This window comes from Heptranchias perlo, unplaced genomic scaffold (assembly GCF_035084215.1).
Source record: "Heptranchias perlo isolate sHepPer1 unplaced genomic scaffold, sHepPer1.hap1 HAP1_SCAFFOLD_52, whole genome shotgun sequence".
NCBI lineage: Eukaryota > Metazoa > Chordata > Chondrichthyes > Hexanchiformes > Hexanchidae > Heptranchias > Heptranchias perlo.
The window spans coordinates 7,001,605-7,022,244 of NW_027139537.1; positions in this window are offsets into that span (position 1 = coordinate 7,001,605).

The window sequence follows — 20,640 nt, forward strand, 5'->3', positions numbered from 1 at the left end:
CCAGTGTTTTAGTTATCATGACTATATTAACAAACAACTGTAAATTCACTCCCCCAGTTTATTGGTTGTCATGACTACGTTAACAAACAACTGTAAATTAATTCCCCAGTGTATTGGTTAACATGACGTTATTAACAAACAACTATAAATTAATTACCCAGTGTGTTGGTTATGATGACTATCTTAACAAACAACAGTAATTACAATCCTCCAATGTCTTGGTGATCATGACGATATTCACAAACAACTCTAAATTCATTCTCCGGTGTATTGGTTGTCATGACTCGATAGACAATCAACTGTAAATTCATTCCCCAGCGTCTCTATTGTCATGACTATGTTAACAAACAACTGGAAATTCATTCCCCAGTGTATTAGTTATCATGTCTATATTAACAATCAACTGTAAATTCATTCCGCGATGTCTTAGTTATCTTGACTATATTGACAAATAACTGAACATCCATTCCCTAGTGTATTGGTTGTCATGACTATATTAACAAACAACTGTGAAGTCATTCCCCGTTGCATTGGTTATCATGACGATATTAACAAACAACGAGAAATTCATTCCCCAGTGTATTGGTTATCGTGACTTTCTTCACAAACGACTGTAAATTCATTCGCCAGTGTATCAGTTATCATGACTATATTAACAAACAACTGTAAATTCATTCCACGATGTATTAGTTATCTTGACTATATGAACAAACAACTGAACATCCATTCCCCAATGTATTGGTTGTTATGACTATATGAACAAACCACTGTAAATTCATTCCACGATGTCTTAGTTATCTTGACGATATTGACAAACAACTGAACATCCATTCCCTCGTGTATTGGTTGTCATGACTATATTAACAAATAAATGTAAATTCATTCCCCGATGTATTAGCTTTTCTGGCTATTTCAACAAAAAACTGTAAATTCTTTCCCGATGTATTGGTTATCATTACTAGATTTACATACAACTGTAAATTCATTCCCCCAGTGTATTGGTTATCATTACGTTATTAACAAACAACTATAAATTAATTCCTCAGTATGTTGGTTATCATGACTTTGTTCAAAAACAAGTGCACATTCATTCCCTCAGTGTATTGGTTGTCATGACAATGTTAACAAACAACTGTAAATTCTTTCCCCCAGTGTATTGGTTATCATGACTATCTTTTCAATCAACTGTAAATTCATTCCGCAATTGTGTTGGTTGTCATGACTAAATTTACAAACAACACTAAATTCATTCTCCAGTGTATTGGTTATCATGATTCTATGGAAAATCAACTGTAAATTCATTCCCCAGCGTATTTATTGTCATGACTATATTAACAAACAACTGTTAATTCATTCCCAAGTGTATTGGTTAACATGACCATATGAACAAACAACTGTTAATTCATTTTCAGATGTTTTGGTTGTCATGAAATTTTTCCCCGGTGTATTGGTTATCATGACGATATTAACAAACAACTGTAAATTCATTCCCCAGTGTATTGGTTATCATGACGTCATCAACAAACAACTATAAATTAATTCCCTAGTGTGTTGGTTATCATGACTATATTAACAAACACCTGTAAATGCATTCCCTCAGTGTCTTGGTGATCATGACGATGTTAACAAACAACTATAAATTCAATACCCAATGTGATAGTAAAAAAGACCATATTTACAAAAAACGGTAAATTCATTCCCCCTGTGTATTGGTTGTCATGACTATGTTAATTAACAACTGTTTATTCATTCCCCAGTGTATTGGTTATCATGACTACGTTTACAAACAACTATAAATTCATTTCACCAGGGCATTGGTTATCCTGACGTTATTAACAAACAACTATCAATTAATTCCCCTGTATGTTGATTATCATGACTATGTTAAGATACAACTGTAAATACATTCCCCCAGTGTCTTGGTTATCATGACGATATTAACAAACAACTATAAATTCAAACCCCCATGTATTGGTTATCATGACGATATGAACAAACAACTTTAAATTCATTCCCCAGTGTATTGGTTATCATGACGTCATTAACAAACAACTATAAATTAATTCACCCAGTGTATTGGTTATCATGTCTATATTATCAAACAACTGTAAATTATTTTCCCAGTGTATTGGTTATCATGTCTTTATTAACAAACAACTGTAAATTCTTTTCCCAGTGTATTAGTTATAATGACTATATTAACAAACAACTGTTTATTCATTCCCCAGTGTATTGGTTATCATGACGTTATTAACAGAGAACGATGAATTAATTCTCCTGTGTGTTGGTAATCATGTCTATAGTAACAAAAAACTGTTAATAGAATCACCCAGTGTACTGGTTATCATGACGATATCAACAAACAACTATGAATTCATTTCCCAGTGTATTGGTTGTCAGACTATATTTACAAACAACTGTAAATTCATTCCTCATTGTATTGGTTATGATGACCATGTCAACAAACAACTATAAATTCATTTCCTAATGTATTGGTTGTCATGACTATATTTGCAAACAACTGTAAATTCATTACCCATTGCATTCGTTATCGTGACTCTATTAACGAACAACTGTAAATACATGCCCCCAGTGTCTTGTTTATCATGACGATATTAACAAACAACTGTAAATTCAATCCCCAATGTGTTGGTTATCATGACTGTATTTACAAACAACTGAAAATTAATTCCCCGATGTATTGATTATCATGGCTATGTTAACAAACAACTGTAATTTCATTTCCCCAGTGTATTGGTTATCATGACGTTGTTAACAAATAACTATAAATTAATTCCCCAGTATGTTTATTATCATGACTATATTAACATACAACTGTGAATACATTCCCCCGGTGTCTTGGTTATCATGACGATTTTAACTCGCAACTATAAATTCAATCCCCAATGTGTTGGTTTTCATGACTATATTTAAAAAAACTGCAAATTCATTCCCCAGTGTATTGGTTGTCATGACTATATATACAAACAACTGTAAATTCATTCTCCAATGTATTGGTTGTCATGACTATATTTACAAAAAAGTGTCAATTCATTCACCAGTGTGTTCTTCTTCATGACTATATCAACAAACAACAGTGAATTCATTCCCCGTTGCATTGGTTATCATGACGATATCAACAAACAACGAGAAATTCATTCCCCAGTGTATTGGTTATCGTGACTTTCTTCACAAACGACTGTGAATTCATTCCACGATGTATTAGTTATCTTGAGTATATGAACAAACAACTGAACATCCATTCCCCAATGTATTGGTTGTTATGACTATATCAACAAATAACTGTAAATTCATTCCCCGATGTATTGGTTATCTGAATATATCAACAAAAAACTATAATTTCTTTCCCCGATGTATTGGTTACCATTACTAGAATAACATACAACTGTAAATTCATTCCACAGTGTACAGTTTATCATGACGATATGAACAAACAACTGTAAATTCATTCCCGAGTGTATTGGTTATCATGACTATGTTAACAAACAACTGTAAATTCTTTCCCCAGTGTTTGGTTATCATGACGTTATTAACAAACAAGTATAAATGAATTCCCCAGTGTGTTGGTTATCATTAGTATATTCACAAGCACTAGTAAATACATTCCCCCTGTGTCTTGGTTATCATGACTATTATAATTAACGACTGTTTATTCATTCCCCAGTGTATTGGTTCTCATAACGTTATTAACAATCAATTATTAATGAATTCCCCATTGTGTTGGTTATCATGACTATGTTAACAAACAACTGCAAATTCATTCCCCAGTGTATTGGTTATCACGACTGTGTTAACAAATAACTATAAATTCATTCCCCAGTGTATTGGTTGTCATGACTATATTTACAAACGACTGTAAATTCATTCCCCCATTGTATTGGTTGTCATGACTATATTTACAAACAGCTGTAAATTCATTCCCCGTTGCATTCGTTATCTTGACTACATTTACAAACAACTGAATATCCATTGCCGAGTGTATTGGTTGTCATGACTATATTTGCAAACAACTGTAAATTCATTCCCCATTGCATTCGTTATCGTGACTATATTAAGGAACAACAGTAAATACATTCACCCAGTGTCTTGTTTATCATGACGATATCAACAAACAACTGTATGTTCAATCCCCAATGTGTTGGTTATCATGACTGTATTTACAAACAACTGGAAATTAATTCCCCGGTGTATTGTTTATCATGGCGATGTTAAGAAACAACTGAAAATTCATTTCCCCAGTGTATTGGTTATCATGACGTTGTTAACAAACAACTATAAATTAATTCCCCAGTATGTTGATTATCATGACTATATTAACACACACCTGTGAATACATTCCCCCGGTGTCATGGTTATCATGACTATTGTCATAAACAACTGTTTATTCATTCCCCAGTTTCTTGGTGATCATGACGATCTTAACAAGCAATTATAAATTCAATCCCCAATGTGTTGGTTTTCATGACTATATTTTAAAAAACTGTAAATTCATTCCCCAGTGCATTGGTTGTCATGACTATGTTTATAAACGACTGTAAATTCATTTCCCCATTGTATTGGTTGTCATGACTATTATACAAACAACTGTGAATTCATTCCCCGTTGCATTGGTTATCATGACGATATTAACAAACAACGAGAAATTCATTCCCCAGTGTATTGGTTATCGTGACTTTCTTCACAAACGACTGTAAATTCATTCGCCAGTGTATTCGTTATAATGACTATTTCAACAAATAACTGTAAAATCATTCGCCGATGTATTAGTTATCTTGACTATATGAACAAACAACTGTAAATTCCTTCCCCAGTGTATAGTTTATCATGACGATATGAACAAACAACTGTAAATTCATTCCCGAGTGTATTGGTTATCATGACTATTGTAATAAACAACTGTTTATTCATTCCCCAGTGTATTGGTTCTCATGACGTTATCAACAAACAACTATAAATGAATTCCCCAGAGTGTTGGTTATCATGACTATATGAACAAACAACTGTAAATACATTTCCCCAGTGTCTTAGTGATCCTGACGATTTTAACAAACAACTATAAATTCAATCCCCAATGTGTTAGTTGTCATGACTATGTTAACAAACAACTGTAAATGCATCCCCCAGTGTATTGGTTATCATGACTATGTTAACAAACAACTGTAAATTCATTACCCAGTGTATTGGTTATCACGACTATGTTAACAAAGAACTATTAATTCCTTCCCCAGTGTATTGCTTGTCATTACTATATTTACAAACAACTGTAAATTCATTCCCCCATTGTAATGTTTGTCATGACTATATTTACAAACAACTGTAAATTCATTCCGCGTTGCATTCGTTATCATGACGATATTAACAAACAACGAAAAATTATTTCCCCAGTGTATTGGTTATCATGACAATATCATCAAACAACTATAAATTCATTACACGATGTATTCGTTATCTTGACTACATTAACAAACAACTGAACATCCTTTCTCCAGTGTATTGGTTGTCATGACTGTATTAACAAATAACTGTAAATTCATTCCCCGATGTATTAGTTTTTCTGACTATATCAACAAAAAACTGTAAATTCTTTCCCCGATGTATTTGTTATCATTATTAGATTAACAGGCAACTGTAAATTCATTCCCTGATGTATTAGTTATCTTGACAATATTAACAAACAACTGTTAATTCATTCCCCAGTGCATTGGTTGTCATGACTACATTAACACACAACTGTAAATGTATTGCTGAATGTGTTGGTTTTCATGACTATATAAACAGAAATCTTAAAATTTATTCATCGGTGTATTTCTTATCTTGACTATATTAACAGACATCTGTAAATTCATTCCCCAGTGTTTTGGTTGTCATGACTATGTTAACATACATCTGTAAATCCATTCCCCAGTGTATTGGTTATCAAGACTCTATTGACAAACAACGGAAAATTCATTCCCCAGCGTAATGGTTATCATGCCTATTTTAACAAACAACTGTAAATTCATTCAACGATGTATTAGTTATCTTGACTATATGAACAAACAACTGAACATCCATTCCCCAATGTATTGGTTGTTATGACTGTATTAACAAACAACTGTAAATTAATTCCACAGTGAATGAGTTATCATGACTAGCTCAACAAATAACTGTAAATGCATTCCCCGATGTATTAGTTTTTCCGACCAAATCAACAAAAAACTGTAAATGCTTTCCCCGATGTATTGGTTACCATTACTAGATTAACATACAACTGTAAAATCTTTCGCCGGTGTATTAGTTATGTTGACTATGTGAACAAACAACTGTAAATTCATTCCCCAGTGTCTCGTTTATCATGACGATATGAACAAACAACTGTAAATTCATTCCCGATTGTATTGGTTATCATGACTATGTTAACAAACAACTGTAAATTCTTTCCCCAGTGTATTGGTTATCATGACGTTATTAACAAACAACAACTATAAATTAATTCCCCAGTGTGTTGGTTGTCATGAGTATATTCACAATCAACTGTAAATACATTCCCCCGGTGTCTTGGTTATCAGGACTATTGTCATAAACGATTGTTTATTCATTCCCCAGTGTATTGGTTCTCATGACGTTATTAACAAACAACTCGAAATGAATTCCCCAGTGTGTTGGTTATCATGACTACATTAACAAACAACTGTAAATACATTCCCCCAGTGTCTTGGTGATCCTGACGATATCAACAAAATACGATAAATTCACTCCCCAATGTGTTGGTTGTCATGACTATGTTAACAAACAACTGTAAATTCATCCCCCAGTGTTTTGGTTGTCATGACTATATTTACAACCGACGGTAAATTCATTCCCCCATTGTATTGGTTGTCATGACTATATATACAAACAACTGAAAATTCATTCCCCCATTGTATTGTTTGTCATGACTATATTTACAAACAACTGTAAATTCATTCCCCGTTGCATTCGCTATCATGACGATATTAACAAATAAAGATAACTTCATTCCCCAGTGTATTGGTTATCATGACAATATCAACAAACAACTGTAAATTCATTCATCGATGTATTAGTTATCTTGACTATATTAACAAACAACTGAACATCCATTCCCCAGTGTATTGGTTGTCATGACTATATCAACAAATAACTGTAAATTCATACCCCGATGTATTAGTTTTTCTGACTATATCAACAAAAAACTGTAAATTCTTTTCCCGATGTATTTGTTATCATTATTAGATTAACCGACAACTGTAAATTCATTCCCCGATGCATTAGTTATCTTGACCATATTAATAACAACTGTTAATTCATTCCCGAGTGCATTGGTTGTCATGACTACATTAACAAACAACTGTAAATGTATTGCTCAATGTGTTGGTTTTCATGACTATATGAACAGACATCTTAAAATTTATTCATCGGTGTATTGGTAATCTTGACTATATTAACAGACATCTGTAAATTCATTCCCCTGTGTTTTGGTTGTCATGACTATATTAACAAACATCTGTAAATTCATTCCCCAGTGTATTGGTTATCGTGACTCTGCTGACAAACAACGGAAAATTCATTCCCCAGCGTAATGGTTATCATGACTATGTTGACAAACAACTGTAAATTATTTTCCCAGTGTATTGGTTAACGTGACTGTATTAACAAACATCTGTAAATTCATTCACCAGTGTATTAGTTATCATGAATATATTCACAAACAACTGTATATACTTTCGCTAGTGCATTGATTATCAATACTATCTGAACAAAGAACTGATTTTTATTTCCCCAGTGTGTTGGTTATCATGACGATATTAACAAACAGCTATAAATTCAATCCCCAGTGTCTTGGTTGTCATGACTATATTTACAAACGACTGTAAATTCATTCGCCCATCGTATTGGTTGTCATGAATATATATACAAACAACTGTAAATTCATTCCCCAGTGTATTGGTTGTCATGACTATATTTACAAACAAGTGTCAATTCATTCCCCAGTGTATTGTTTGTCATGAATATTTTTACAAACAACTGTAAATTCATTCCCCGATGTATTAGTTTTTCTGACTATATCAACAAAAAACTGTAAATTCTTTGCCCGATGTATTGGTTATCATTACTAGATTAACATACAACTGTAAATTCATTCCCCGATGTATTAGTTATCTTGACTATATGAACAAACAACTGTTAATTCATTCCCCAGTGTATTGGTTGTCATGACTATATTTACAAACAACTGTAAATGTATTCCTCAATGTCTTGGTTTTCATGACTATATTAACAATCAACTGTAAATTCATTCCCCAGTGTATTGGTTATCATGACTACATTAACACACATCTTAAAATTCGTTCCCCAGTGTTTTGGTTGTCATGACTATATTAACAAACTTATGTGAATTCATTCCCCAGTGTATTGGTTATCATTATTCTGTTGACAAACAACGGAAAATTCATTCCCCAGCGCAATGCTTATCATGACTGTGTTAACAAACAACTGTAAATTATTTCTCCAGTGTATTGGTTATCATGACTATATTAACAAACAACTGTAAATACAATCCCCAGTGTATTGCAGGCTCACATCCACTGAAACAAAGGGAGCCCTGGTTTAACATCTCATCCGGGAATGCAGCATTAAATGGAAAATGGAATCAGGCAGATTAGAAAACGAGCCAATACACTGGGGATAGATGGGCACCGATTTGAGAGATGACAACACGTTCATTACATTTGGAGAGGAAAGGGAGATTGGAGATGGAGGCGATAGTTTGCAAAGACAAAGGGGTCAAGAGTGTTTTTTGTGAGGAGGGGGTAATGACTGCTGAATTGAAGTGGAGGAGGACAGTACCTGAGGAGAGGGAACCGTTTACAATATCAGCTAACATGGTACCCGGGAAGGGAAGTTGGGTGGTCAGCAGTTCAGTGGGAATAGAGTCGAGGGAGCAGGAGGCGGGTCTCATGGTCAAGATGAACCCGGAGAGGGTATGAGTGGAGACAGGAGAGAAACAAGAGAAAGATGTGAGTTCAGGGCTTGGGCAGGGGGGAGCCATATGGGAAGTTTGCCTCGGTGGGCTCGGGGAAGCGAGGCAGCTGAACGGATGGTCTCCATCTTAGTGACAAAGAATTCCATGAGCTTCTCGCACTTTTTGTTGTAGGTGAGGGTGGAGGGGGCAGGGAGATGGGTTTAAGAAGATGGTTTGTAGTGGTGAAGAGAATCCGGGGGTTATCTTTACATTCCAGGATGATCCTGGAATAGTGAGCAGTTTTGGCAGAGGAGAGCAGGACCCGATAGTGCCCGAAAGAAGGCCCAAAAGAAGGAGAAATTCGGAGGGTTGACAAAAGCTTGGAGCAAGAGATGGGTTTCATGGAAGGTCTGAAAGAGGAAAGAACTTGCCTTTATATAGCGCCTTTCAAGACCTCAAGACGTCCCAAAACAGTCAATTAAGAACATTGTGAAGTGTCGTCACTGTGGTAATGTCGGAAACGCAGCAGCCAATTTGCACACTGCAAGCTCCCACACATTTCATTGAGATAAATGAGAAGAAAATCAGTTTCAGTAATGTTGGTTGTTGGATAAATTTTGGCCAAGACACCAGGAAGAGCTCCTCTACACTATTTTGAATATTGCCGGTGGATCTTTTACATCTACCTGAGCGGGCAGATGCGCCCTTGGTTTAATGTGTCCTACAAAAGTTGTCACCTCCGAAATTGTCGCGTTCCATCATGACTGCCCCTCCGAACGTTCAGCACACCCTCAGTACTGCCACTCCGACAGTACTGCGCTCCCTCAATAAAGACCCTCCGACAGTACTGCACTCCCTCAGTACTGACCAATGTGCCAAGTTTCCTGATGATGCAAAGCTAGGTGGGTAAGTAAGCTGGGAGGAGGACATAAAGATTCTGCAAAGGGATAGAGACAGTTTAAATATGTGGGCAAGAAGGTGGCAGATGGAGTACAATGTGGTGAAATGTGAGGTTATTCACTTTGGTGGAAATAATAGAGAAACGGAATATATTTTAAATGGTGAGAAACTATTAAAAGTTGTTATTCAGAGAGATTTGGGGGAACTTGTCCACAAAAAAAGAGTTAACATGCAGGTACAGGAAGCAATTAGGAAGGCAAATGGTATGTCGGAATTTATTGCAAGAGGGTTGGAGTACAAGAGTACGGAAGTTTTGTTACAATTGTACAGGGATTTGGTGAGACCACACCTGGAGTACTGTGCACAGTTTTGGTCTCCATATCTAAGGAGGGATATACTTGCCTTAGTGGCGGTGCAACGAGTGTCGTCCAGATTGATTCCTGGGATGAGAGGGTTGTCATAAGGGGAGAGATTTTTTTCTTCGTTAATGGGATGTGGGCGTCGCTGGCGAGGCCAACATTTATTGCCCATCCGTAATTGCCCTTGAGAAGGTGATGGTGTGCCGCCTTCTTGACCCGCTGCAGTCCGTGTGGTGAAGGTTCTCCCACAGTGCTGTTAGGTAGGGAGTTCCAGGATTTTGACCCAGCGACAATGAAGGAACGGCGATATATTTCCAAGTCGGGATGGTGTGTGACTTGGAGGGAAACTTGCAGGTGGTGTTATTCCCATGTACCTGCTGCTCTTTTCCTTCTGGTGGTAGAGGTCGCGGGTTTGGGAGGTGCTGTCGAAGAATCATTGGCGAGTTGCTGCAGTGCATCCTGTGAATGTTTAGGGTGTTCGATGGGGTGCCAAAGAAGCGGGCTGCTTTGTCCTGGATGGTGTCGAGCTTCTCCAGTGTTGTTGGAGCTGCACTCATCCAGGCAAGATGAGAGTATTCCATCACACTCCTGACTTGTGCCTTGTCGATGGTGGAAAGACTTTGGGGAGTCAGGAGATGAGTGACTCGCCGCAGAATAACCAGCTTCTGACCTGCTATTGTCGCCACAGTATTTATGTGGCTGGTCCAGTGAAGTTTCTGGTCAATGGTGACCCCCAGGATATTGATGGTTGGGGATTCGGCGATGGTAATGCCGTTGAATGTCAAGGGGAGGTGGTTAGACTCTCTCTTTTTGGAGATGGTCATTGCCTGGCACTTGTCTGGCGCGAATATTACTTGCTACTTATCAGCCCAAGCCTGATGTTGCCCAGGTCTTGCTGCATGCGGGCACGGACTGCTTCATTATCCGAGGATTTACGAATGGAACTGAACACTGTGCAATCATCAGCTAACTTCCCCATTTCTGACCTTATGATGGAGGGAAGGTCATTGATGAAGCAGCTGAAGATGGTTGGGCCGAGGATACTCCCCTGAGGAACTCCTGCAGTAATGTCCTGGTGCTCAGATGATTGACCTCCAACAACCACTACCATCTTCCTTTGTTGCAGGTATGACTCCAGCCACTGGAGAATATTCCCCCTGACTCCCATTGACTTCTATTTTACTCGGACTCCTTGGTGCCACACTCAGTCAAATGCTGCCTTGATGTCAAGGGCAGTTACTCTCACCTCACCTCTGGAATTCAGCTCTTTTATCCATGTTTGGACCAAGGCTTTAATGAGGTCCGGAGCCGAGTGATCCTGGCGGAACCGAAACCGAGCATCGGTGAGCAGAATACTGGAGACTAAGTCCCGCTTGATAGCACTGTCGACGACACCTTCCATCACTTTTTTGATGATTGAGAGTCGTCTGATGGGGCGGTAATTGGCAGGATTGGATTTGTCCTGCTTTTTGTGGACAGGACACACCTGGGCAATTTTCCACATTGTTGGGTAGATTGAGAACAAGAGGCCCATATTCTCTAGTTTAGAAGAATAAGAGGTGATCCCATTGAAAATTATAAAATTCTTAGAAGACTTGACAGGGTAGATGCTGATAGGCTGTTTCCCCTGGCTGGAGAGTCTGGAACTTGGGATCATAGTCTCAGGATCAGGGGTGTGCGATTTCGGACTGAGAGGAGGAGGAATTTCTTCACTGAGTGTTGTGATTCGATGGAATTCTCAACCCCAGACGAGTGTGGATGCTGAGTCGTTGAGTATATTCAAGGCTGAGATCGATGAACATTTGCACTCTAAAGGAATGAAGGGATATGTGGATAGGCCCGGAAAGTGGAGGTGAAGTTGAAGATCAGGCATGATCTGATAGAATGTCTGACTAATTTGATTGAGTCTGACTAATTTGATTGAATTTTTTGAGGGGGTGACTAGGCGTGTGGATGAGGGTAACGCAGTGGATGTGGTATACATGGATTTCAGTAAGGCCTTCGATGAAGTCCCCCACAGGAGACTGGTCAAGAAGGTACGAGCCCATGGAATCCAGGGTGCCTTGGCAATTTGGATACAAAACTGGCTTAGTGGCAGAAGGCAGAGGGTGATGGTCGAAGGTTGTTTTTGTGACTGGAAGCCTGTGGCCAGTGGGGTACCACAGGGATCGGTGCTGGGTCCCTTGCTGTTTGTGGTCTATATTAATGACTTGGATATGAATGTAAAAGGTATGATCAGTAAGTTCGTTGATGATACAAAAATTGGTAGGGTGGTAAATAGCGAGGAGGATAGCCTCAGTCTGCAGGACGATATAGATGGATTGGTCAGATGGGCGGAACAGTGGCAAATGGAATTTAACCCGGAAAAGTGCGAGGTGATGCACTTTGGAGGGACTTACAAGGCAAGGGAATACACAATGAATGGGAGGACCCTAGGCAAGACAGAGGGTCAGAGGGTTCTTGGTGTGCAAGTTCACAGATCCCTGAAGGCGACGGAACAGGTAGATAAGGTGGTAAAGAAGGCATATGGGATACTTGCCTTTATTCACCGAGGCATGGAATATAAGAGCAAGGAGGTTATGATGGAGCTGTATAAAACACTGGTCAGGCCACAGCTGGAGTACTGTGTGCAGTTCTGGTCGCCACACTACAGGAAGGATGTGATCGCTTTGGAGAGGGTGCAGAGGAGATTCACCAGGATGTTACCAGGGCTGGAGCGCTTCAGCTATGAAGAGAGACTGGGAAGATTGGGTTTGTTTTCCTTGGAGCAGAGAAGGCTGAGGGGGGACATGATTGAGGTGTAGAAAATTATGAGGGGCACAGATAGGATGGATACTAAGGAGCTTTTCCCCTTCGTTGAGGGTTCTATAACAAGGGGACACAGATTCAAGGTAAAAGGCGGGAGGTTTAGAGGGGATTTGAGAAAGAACTTTTTCACCCAGAGGGTGGTTGGAGTCTGGAACTCACTGCCTGAAAGGGTTGTGGAGGCAGGAACCCTCACAACATTCAAGAAGCATTTGGATGAGCACTTGAAATGCCATAGCATACAAGGCTACGGACCAAATGCTGGAATATGGGATTAGAGTAGACAGGGCTGATGGCCAGCGCGGACACGATGGGCCGAAGGGCCTCTATCCGTGCTTTATAACTCTATGACTCTATGACTCTATGACTATGAATGGCGGAGCAGGCTCGAGGTGCCGTATAGCCTACTCCTGCTCCTTATTCGTCACGTTCTTATAACCATCCGAGAGCACAGTGCTCCCTCGTACAGACCAGCCGACATCACTGTGCTCCCTCAGTACTGACCATCCGACAGCACTGTGCTCCCTCAGTACTGGTTATCCGACAGCACAGTGCTCCCTCAGCACTGCCATCAGACAGCACAGTGCTCCCTCAGTACTGACGATCCGAGAGCACAGTGCTCGCTCAGGACTGACCATCCGACAGCACAGTGCTCCCTCAGTACTGACCATCCGACAGAACTGTGCTCCCTCAGGACTGACCATCCGATAGCACGGTGCTCCCTCAGTACTGCATGAAAGTGTCTGCCTGGATTATGTATTCAGGTCTCTGGAATGGGACTTCAACTCACAACCTTCTGACTCAGAGGTGAGAGTGCTACCACTGAGCCACGGCTGGCACCTGAAACGAGGAGAGAACGATAGAGGGGCTTACGGAGACCACATTGGAGCGTGGATATGGCTGAAGGCACGGCTGTCAAAAGAAGGACAAATGAACTGTGGATACACAAGTTGCCAGAAGTGGAGGACGGGAGTGGTGAGAGACTCACCAATCAAAAAGCCAGGGGTGGGATGGAATCGGTAGCTAGGACTTTCCAAATTTTAACTGGAGGAAATTGTGTCTCATCTAAACCAGAATGTGGGTCTGACAAACACAAAGACACTGGAGTCTTCGAAACGTAGAAAGCTTATTGCACAGAAGGAGGCCATTCTTCGCATCGAGTCCGTGCCGGCTCGATGCAAGAGTAATCCAGCTAGTCCCACTCCTCCGCCCTTTCCCCGTTGTCCTGCAATTTTTTTCCTTTGAAGTACTTATCCAGTTCTCTTCTGAAGGACATGATTAAATCTGCCTCCACCATCTCCTTGGCAGTGCATTCCAGATCCTAACCACTCGCTCTGTAAAAAGGTTTTTACTTATGACATCTTGGTTCTTTTGCCAATCTCCTTAAATTGATGTCCTCTGATTCTTGACCCTACCGCCAATGGGAGCAAATTTTATCTATCTACTCTATCTAGACCCCTTATAGTTTTGAACAACTCTCTCAAATCTCCCCTCAACCTTCTTTGTTCCAAGGAGAATAACCCCAGCTTCTCCAGTCTATCCATGTAACTGAAGTCCCTCATCCCGGGAATCATTCCAGTAAATCTCTTCTGCACCTCTTCTAAGGCCTTCACATTTTTCCTAAAGTGCGGGGCCCAGAACTGGATAATAATACTCGAATTGTGGCCGAACCAGTGTTTTACAAAGGTTCATCATGATATCCTTGCCTTTGTGTTCTATGCCTCTATTTATAAAGCCCAGGATTCTGTATGCATTTTTAACTGCTTTCTCAACATGGACTGCCACCTTCAACGATTTGTGTATACATAAGCTCAGATCTCTCTGTCCTGCACGAAGGGTCAAGAGAGGCGGTGGGTTTATCAGCGTCCATCTGAAAGCTGATCCGTGTTTGTGGACTATGTCACGAAAGGGCAGCATGTCGATGAGGAAGAGGAGGGAGCCAAGGATTGAATGTTGAGAGACATCAGAGATAACGATGATCCGGTGGGAAGAGAAGCTTCTCCTGGCTGTGATCAGACAGGTGAGTGGAACCAAGCGAGGGCAGTCCCAGCAAAAGAGACCAGTATCCGGTGAATGAGAAGGTCATTGGTGGGTTTGCTGTAGGTGTGAAGATGGGGAGGGGTGGGCCATGGAGGGATTTAAACTCAAGGATGAGAACTTTAAATTTAAGGAACTGGGAGCCAGTGAGAGTCAGTGAGGCCGAGCAGGGCCTGATGCTGTTTGGACATGAATTACAGAGTTTTGGACGAGCTCACGTTTATGGAAGGTGGAGGTTGGGTGGCCGGCCAGGAGTGCATTGGAGGAATGGAGTTTTGAGGGGACAGAGGCCTTGATGAGGGTTTCAATGGCAATGGGCTGAGGAAGGAATGGAGGCCGGTGAGGGAATCACGGGGCCTTTGCGATGGATGCCAAATCGGGTCATGAGCTCAGCTCGGTGTTACACGGGGCCAATTTTACTGGAGCCGTTAACCAATGTAGAATAAACGGGTAAACATCTGCAGTAAAATAGCAGAGAGAGGAATGTCAATGGGACACGTTCAGTGTCCGTCCCCTAATATCACCGACAGTCATTTCTAGGCTGCAACCCTCAACCTACCCTGCTTGTGTCCCTGGAGTCAGTCTACAATGCAGAGAATCGGTAACATTTATAAATGAATCTCCAGGAGTGAACATGGTCAATACAATTATATAAAAACTGTAAATGGACACGCTCATTATTGTTGCATCAGTCCTGTATGGAACAGATTTAAACGTTATTCCTGAGAGAGGTCTGATCAAGATAATGTCCTGGACTTTGAGATCTTCGTGTTTTATTCACCACATTATTTACATCGGAGTCAAAGCTGCTGATGTAATGTGTTTGTTAAACTGACTGTAATTAACAGCAATGGTCAGGGGTAAAACCGTGTCAGTGGAGACTTATCCCCTGTATAAATCAGGGCTTGTTGGAATGGATCAGCTCAGAATGCCTGTTGGAGTTGTGGTTTCCAGGCCAACGGAAATCAGTGCTTCTCACAGAAATGGGATATGCAGTAATAATTCATGTACGACGCATGTATTATCCTGTTCTTGCAGCCGTTGGAGTTCCAGGTGAGCCATTATCCCAGCTATTATTGGTTTCAATCAGTGTTAAGTCTAATGCTGTACTTGGCAAATAACTTTTTCTCCCTACATATATTACACAGTGACCTGTACTGTTCTATCGGTTGAATGATGGACTGGGTTAAGTCTCTGCTCTTTCGGTCTTGTCGGAGCTGCATTATATCCGTAATGAACTTCGTATATAGAACCCTGGAATTGTTACTGGATTATTCCCTGTATTAATATATTGTTGACTAATGCTATCTCCTTAACTTCTAAACGCTCGAACTTGCAGGAGTTATATTATATCTGTCGTGACATTTGTACATACAAACCTGGCATCATGACTGGATTATTCCCTGCACTGAATGTATTGGAATCAGACGCTGTCAGGACTAAGAGCTGGTATCAGACCACCAGGAGCTGTTAATATTTCCATCGTGTGGAACTAACCTGTCCTGGAATGTGTTTTCATCAATGTGTTTTCAGTGATTGATAATGAGACAGCTCACGGTCTCAGAGTTTACAAGGAGACAGTGCAATGTCCTCCCTCCCCAATAACATGCTTCAGTTTAACTGGGATTTCAATGTATTTATTGGTGATCACTGTTATGAAATATTATTTCATTATGTGTGTATCTGACGCCGCTTCAGATGTCTGGTTACTGAACTGAGTTTTCTGCTGACTCTTTCACATCTCCTTCTCTGCTTCACTGTGGATGCATTCATTGACTGTTACTGGACTACATTGTAAAATGAAATGTTTCGATGTCATCTTGTATCAGTTAACACTCTATCTGTTGGAAACAGGAGCCCTTCTATGTATCTGTAGATTATAAGTGTGATTTGGCGTTTTGTTAATTGAACATTCCCGCCATCTATCACTTTAGTTTATAATTACAGCAGAAGGAATCTTAATTATTGTGAGAGCTATCTGGGAGAGGAAATTGATTCTGTTTATTCCATGATTTGAAGATGAAGTGAACAGTGTAGGTGAACAAGTGGAGAATCGGATGATCTGTAGTAACATTAAACTATTCCACAGAGGCTTCACTATTTAACAAACTAACACTGAGAATAGGATCGGTGGAACACGGGGCTGGTGAACAGAATGCAGGCACAGGATGTTAGGATTTAATCGGATATGAAAATGGACTTGAGAAAGAGAGTCGAGTGAGTGATCGAGAGGGCGACTGAGAGGGAAAGCGAGAGGCTGTGGTGTGAATAATTCATCATAATGAACTGCTGAAACTTCCAGTACAATTAAACATAGAAAATGTGACTTATGATATTGTCAGATTGGGTGAGTTTTTAGTGTGGGACTCGCTCCTTGTGTTTATATCCCTGTCAGGCACTCAGTCTGTTTTTTGTGAATGTTCCTTGTTTTCCAACGTATAATTAAACATGATTAAAAGTTACTTCAAGAAGAGAATCAATAATTTCTTGATCGTAATGAATTATTCGGATACTGTACGTTAAAGTTGGGGTGAGTTCAATGAACAACGAGGTTGATTTAATTAATACATATCAATTTAATTTTAATTGAATGCACAAAGTAAATTTATTGAACATATTTTAAAACCAACACAGGTTCGCTGACACCAATAACCACAGAAATGAACTGTTGAATGTATTAGATGGATTGTGTTAGTGGGACCTATAGATTAGATTTCCTCTCACACTCTGCTGCAGTCTCTCCCTGTGAATCCCAGCCTCTCCTCCCATTGCATTGAATCCTCTGTCTCCTCATCCGTTCCTTCAGTTTGTCCACTTTCCCAAATCTTCTGCTCCTGACTCCCCTCCAGCTCCGAGACGTCCTTTTATTTGGCTCCCTCCCAATCTCACTCACTGGCTCGGTCTCCAGCTGCTTTTCCCGTTTAGTGCCAGCCCCTGTCGGCTCACTTAACACGGAGCAACAAACCAACTGCACCTCCCCCTGTCCCCTCACATTCCGACCCTTCCCTCTCTTTCCCTGTCCGCCTGGAACCAAACTCCTGCTTTAATCCGCTGTATTCCCATTGTGTAAAACGCCTTCTCCCTTCCCCACCGGCACTGTGCCCTCACTCAGCCCTTCCAGTGGATCCGGTGCTCATTTTATTCACTTTCTGTAACCATCTCCCAATTCATTATTGGGCATTGTGTTTAAAAACATCTCTCTGCCCGAAAGTGCTGCCCAGGTCAGTCAATCACTTTCCACCCTTCGATGCAACAACGAAGCTGGAAATTTGACCCCAGATCCTCTCAAACTGCTGCTTTGGCTCCAGGTCTGATCAGTAATTCCTCTGCTTCCTTTTCTCTCTCTTCCAGTTAACTTGGTGGCGATTGTGATCCTGTCCAGAGGAAAGTGCGGTCTCTCCAAATGTATCAGTGTCTACCTGGTGGGAATGGCAGTGGCCGATCTCCTGGTCGTTATAGCGGGTCCGATATTGAGAGAGATTCCTGTGATGTATCTCTCATTGTCATTCCTGGACATTACTCCCGTGTGTAGTTTTATTATGTTCTTCAGTTTTGCAACCGCGAATGTTTCTGTCTGGTTCACGGTCGCTTTCACCTTTGATCGATTTGTGGCCATTTGTTGTGAGAAGCTGAAAACTAAATATTGCACCAAGAGAACGGCGGCTGTGGTTCTGGGAACAGTAAGTGTTCTGGGCTGTTTGGTGACTGTCCCCTGGTACTTTACAAATGAACCTGGATTTATATTTGATAATGTTCCCTGGTTTTGTGTGGGTAAACCTAGCTTCCGTACTTCCCCCGCATGGGCCGCATTTGACATGGTGCACCTCATTTTAACCCCTTGTGTCCCGTTCTGTCTGATTTTTCTGCTCAATGTTCTGACGGTCAGGCGTATTTTAGTGTCCAGTCGAGTCCGCAGGGGACTCCGGGGCCGCTGCAATGGAGAGAATCAGAGTGATCCAGAGATGGAGAACTGAAAGAAATCCATCATTTTACTCTTCAGTATATCGGGCAGTTTTATACTGTTGTGGCTGACATGGGTTGTATTTTACATTTATCTGCGAATTGCAGACATTCGGTTTGTTTACTCCTTCACTGACACTGTTTATCTCACAGAACAGACAGCAGCAATGCTGCAGCTTCTCAGTTCCTGCACAAACACGTGTATTTATGTCCTGACCCAGACTAAATTCAGAGAGGAGCTAAAGAACGCGGTGAAATACCCACTCAATCTAATTGTTAAATTGTTGAAATCATAGAAAGAGCTGAAGGGTTTCAAGCACTAGAACGAAATCCCATTTCATACTCCATCCCTACACTTCCCGGGGGATGGAAAGTAAATTTTATATTAGCAGCACAGAGCCATTAAATGATCTTAAATCTGATCCTGAGATTATATTTTATTGATAATCTGACCCATTGAGACAGGATTTGCTCCACAGGCGACACATGAATTGTTGCTCGAAATGGCGGCTCCAAAGAGCTCGGCTGGACTTTAACCAAATGGCCACCGCGCAAATTTTGAAAAGCTGTTCATAAAAGTATCTGCTGTGGGCCTGATCAGAAAGGGTGCAGTCCCCATCAATGAAAAGGGAGAGAGCGAGGATAAGGGCGGGAGGGAGATGGAGAGCGAGAAATCGAGAATGAGAGAGAGTTAGAGAAAGAGGGAGAAAGCGACAGAGAGAAGGGGAAAGGAAGAGAGGGAGAGGGAGAGCGAGAGAGGGGAGGGAGAGAGAGAGAGAGATAGAGAGACACAGCGGGAGAGAGAAACAGAGAGAAAGGAAGAGAGAGAGAGAGATAGACAGATTTAGAGAGAACACAGGGACAAATGAAAAATAATGATTAAAAAAGTGCAGAAAATTTCAGACAGATTCACGTCAAAGAAAGGGAGACTGTGTGTGAGAGAGAGACAGGGAGAGAGAGAGAGAAACAAAGAAGGAGAAAGACATAGCTACTCGGGGAAGGAGAGATATCAAGACAGTTTGTCAGAAAGGAGAGAAAAATAAAGAAAGAAAGAGTGAAATAATCATATTTGTAATGAGAGAGAGCAAGCAGACATGGATGGAACGAGAGAGAGAGACTGAGAAAGAATTACAAAGTGATGGAAGTAGAAGTGGAAATAACAATGATGTGGAGATGCCGGTGATGGACTGGGGTTGACAATTGTAAACAATTTTACAACACCAAGTTATAGTCCAGCAATTTTATTTTAAATTCAAGCTTTCGGAGGCTTCCTCCTTCCTCAGGTAAATGTCTTGTGAATTTAAAATAAAATTGCTGGACTATAACTTGGTGTTGTAAAATTGTTTACAATTGGAAATAACAAGATCGAGAAACACACAGAAAATCAACAGAGATAAACGATATAAACAGAGAACAGTCACAATGAAAGACGGACAAACATATATAGTGACAGGAGGGTAGAGACAGTATTGCAAATAGAATACAGAAAGCATTATATAGCAAAACAAACTATGTAATCAGCCTGGAGTGTGTGAGAGTGCTGACCAGCAGAACAGCAGCAGATGAAGCAGGCCAGACAGTTCATGTTTGTTCTGG